The sequence below is a fragment of the Seriola dumerili genome, unplaced genomic scaffold (assembly GCF_002260705.1).
Source record: "Seriola dumerili isolate Sdu_G_001 unplaced genomic scaffold, Sdu_1.0 BDQW01000242.1, whole genome shotgun sequence".
Classification (NCBI taxonomy): domain Eukaryota; kingdom Metazoa; phylum Chordata; class Actinopteri; order Carangiformes; family Carangidae; genus Seriola; species Seriola dumerili.
In genome coordinates, this window is record NW_019174497.1 from 5,973,376 (window position 1) to 5,977,678 (window position 4,303).

The following is a 4,303-nucleotide window of genomic DNA, read 5'->3' on the forward strand; positions in this document are numbered from 1 at the left end:
CGTTTGTGAAGGTTGTGGTTTTTTTGGCATACTATTTTCCAATAATTATTTACCAATTGAGAGCTTGTTATTTATGGTATTTTCAGTTCAATAATCAGTGTCATAGTTTGGTATACTCTTATACATTTATTAAGACTTTGCTTAAAGTAGAGTTTACAGAGTTTCTCACAGTGAAGCAAACAAAAGTGGGCAAGATAAACGATGCATGAATCGGGTTTCATTTGATTTTAATAAGTAACTTTAAAGCTGCTCTAATAGATCTTTTTAGATTAAAATTGGGTCAAATGACTGTAAGGTGAAAAGCATCACTGTGTGACCGACCTCTGCAGCTCCCCTCCGCTCTTCAGAGCCTTTAATGAGTTAATGGAGATGAAAACAGAGCGAAGAGTAGTGTGAATGTTGGATTTAAAGTTGTCGAGTGTCTCGAAGCAAAACTCCATGTACAAATACTGATGTTGGTCAGTGTTTGCTGTTTGTTATAAAGTTAGCAGTCAAACAAATCTTAACCCAAATGAGTAAGTTCAGTACAGCCTCCCATCTGTATCATTCATTCATATTAACACTGATGTTCAAACAAAATATTGACCGACCCTACACTGTGTCTAACTTCTCATCACAAAGCTAAGTAACGATTCCCAGTCATTTCAGCTGACGACTGAGGGTCCAAAGCATCACTGGTTTCTCTTTAAATACAGAGCACTCCTACACTGCTGCATTCACTCCACAAATACAGTGAATTTAGCGAGACACTGGGGTTTACCACCACACCAAAGTGAGCAGGGTGAGCAACAACACTTGAAAAGGGAATACCCACAAAATGATGTGTGCTCCCAGTGTGCCGTAACACTGCAAGCGTGAGGTACGCCGGGAGCTGAATTCTGCAGCATGTGGGTATTTCTCTCTCAACAATGCTTATTTTTGGGTGTGGTATGATGTCCTGAGGGCACATTATCGCTCTGCATATAGCAGCAGTAAAGCTCACTGAGAGCAAGATTCAGTTTATGCCTATTCCTCCAAATGCTTTCATTCATCGTCAGCTTTATTACACAGTGTCCCGTTGGTCTCAGTGGAGCAGCCTTAAACCATCACTGTGGCAATTTCAAACGTGTTTTTATTTCTCATTGAATTACTCTGTTTATATGCCTGTATGACACGTGTCACTAAATCTCAGGCTCTAAATCCTACACCTGATGACGTGGTCACAGAGGAAGCTATGACAAGAATGATTCACTTGAGACGCAAGACCTTTAATCATCCTCTTTACCACATTAAACAAAGATGCTGAAACCAAAGAACCAAACTTTGAAACAAGAATCCAGTGTCTTTCGCTGCTCCTGCTCAGCCCATCAACCGACTACATCAATGCAGGAGCAAGCACATAGAAAAAAGCCTGAAAATCTTTGATATGAAACATTTCAACTGTGAGAGAAAATGGAAAGACGATTACACCCAAACCTTACAGGATGAAGAGGAAATCTGAGGGGGTTGCATCGCATGTGATTCAACAAAGCAGCACTTCTAGGATCTACAGGAGGGTTTACAGGGGCTCAGAATGAAAAACTCATATGTATAAATGCTCAAGAGGTAAAAGTAAGGTATTCAGAGATGAGAAAGTGCAGCGGCTCCATCAAGTATGAAATTAGAGTCCTGGGGCTGGATTGTCTAACCTACTTGGTTAAATAGTTTCATTATGTGTGTATTTATCAGAATTTAATCCCTTAGAAAAAAAAAAAGTTAATACAAATTGACATTTATCAGCTTTTCATGAACATTTCATCATTTCGTTGCCTTAGGAAATTCCTCAGAAATAAAAGATTTAAAGCAAAGTTTTTAGTGATCATCTAAATTTAATTTCATCAGACATAGCTTCAATAGACACGTTCACCGAAGAGGCCTTCAGGTACAAAGCTGTAATCAGAGTGAACACTTTAAGTAAAACTGTAAAATAGATGAATAGCAATTATTTTTCCAGACTATTTTCCATTTCAAGTATTACAGGGTACAGCTATCGAGGACACCCCACTGCCTTGCGTGCCTATAAAGGTCCTTTTAGGAAAGCCTGTTTTAACAGGGTCACAAGTTGAGACTATCTCAAGAAATATTAAATTCAACCCTAACCCTGTCTGTTAAAACACGCAATCTTCTGTTGTACTGGGTGAAATAAAGAGGTTAAAATTTACATGTTATGTAAAAAATAAATACGTTATTGGTTTGACTAAAGCAGATGCAACAACATTTGAGTTAGACCAAAATCAAACGACTTCCTATTTATAACTAGCAGAGAATATATGATCCTGTTACAAAAAATAATGTGACACCATTATTTGTATTTTTGTATTTACAGGGAATGAAGGATGAGAAGGGATGAGGAGCATCATTCCCAGAGGTCCCCGTCTTTCTCCCTGTGACCCTGTTGGTAATAACTAGAGAAAATACAGAACAAAGACACTGTTGGGAGTAAAAGTGACTTTTATTGCAAAGTGTGATCAATATACAGACATTAGTCATTTGTCATAGTTTCTGATTTGAGATCAGGTCCTTTTAAGTAAAACTAGTAATACCAGAGTTACTAGGCTATTTGTAACAAGTCCTGGGTTCAAATCTTTTACTTAAATAAAAGTAAATTAGGAAAAAAATACGTGGAAGTTAGAGCTGAAATGGTTGGTCAATTTGATTAGTCAAACAACAGCAAAATCCCCTGTAAAAAATAACTAATTTTTCAAGGAAAAATGCCAAAAAACAATTTTTAAAGTCCAGCTTCTCGGATTGAAAGATTTCCTGATTGTCTTTTATTTGTGGGTCATATGCTTTATAAAATATGATCTGTAAAATCTGAATCTGTAAAGTATAACTGTCTAATAATGGTTATGAATGGTAATGGTATAGGAATATTTCCCTCTGAAATGTAGTGGGCAGGAGTAGGCCTACAGTAAAATAAAATACAAATACTTGTTTAAACACACTTCATCACTGCTCCAGATAACTCCCCTTCACTGTGAAGATGTTGACTTCAGAGGACAGTCCTGCCTGCACTGTTCTATCTGATGGAGACTGGGCTGCTTCAGTGGTGCTTCCTCGGTTTTAGCGGGTGATATTCAAAATAAAATGACGCGGATTGTAGTGTGCGCCAATGCCGACGGAGGGGGGCGTCTCCAACTATTTTGTTACAAACACGAATCCGGAGTAAGGAGTCTTTTTCCTGGGTATGTAACAGCTGGTTAAACTAAATTATATTTTAAGCATTGCTGCTATAAGTAGTGAACGATGTTTATTTCGAGGGGGGAAGTGTGTTGCGTTCAGTGGCGCCTTTTGTGTTCTGAAATGAATTGAAGGGGGGTTTTTATCCTCGTAAACGGCAACAGAATAGCAGGGGGAAAAAACATAACGTGGTTGATGGCAAAATGTGCAGGTCGTCGTTTTGTCGGCTGGTAAACAGTCTCCCCGGGGCTGCGTGGTGGTGATCTGAGGCATCCCGCTGTCTGGAAGTCGAAACATTTTGTCTGCAGCGTTGTGTGAGCATGAAACGCTTGTTTGCGAATGGATCGTGTGTGTGTGTGTGTGTGTATGTGTGTGTTGGGGTGGAGAGAGGGAGGGGGAGAGCGAGAGGGAGTTGTTGTGTGAAGACAGGTTAGACATTTTACTCCAGACTACTGAAGTAAACAAAGAATATGATTTGTTCAAAGCGCGGTCGCCCTCTCTGCAGGAAAATGGGGCTGCTTCGGCTGCGTTGTTTGGGATCGCGGAGAATGGCGTGGCTCCGCTGTGCCGATGTTTCCATATAGCGACGCCGTAGTTCCCGTTTCGTTTGACTTTGGCATTGTTTAGTAAGGGCAACTGAATCGGCTCTTGCCGCCAAGAAAATATGCAGTGTTAGCCTCCCAGGCCCTACTTCACCGTGTCCGCCGGTGGCTACGGCGAAGCGTCAATTACCAGATGATGCGTTTTTGTCCCATGAACCCTTTTGTTTGGAGAGTGCAGCCTGCAAATACCCACGTCGACTGACGCTGAGTGCAAGGGGCTGGGTGATCCTCCTAACCGTGTAGTTCGGTGTGTGGGGATCTCCACAGCCCGCAGTGCGTTGTCTTGCATGCTTTTACACAAAACTTGAAAAAAAAAAAGACTTGTAAAGCAGGCTCTTATAATGCGCGCTTACAGCATTAAAAACAGCCGTATTTTTCGATCAAATGCTGGTTTTCAGTCTGGAGTTTGTCTTTTGCAAACATGCACGCAATTGTGTGGGGGGAAACCAGTCGGGACAGCGGGGCAGTGTGTGAGTGTGCTGCAGCCCACGGTGGCTGCTGAA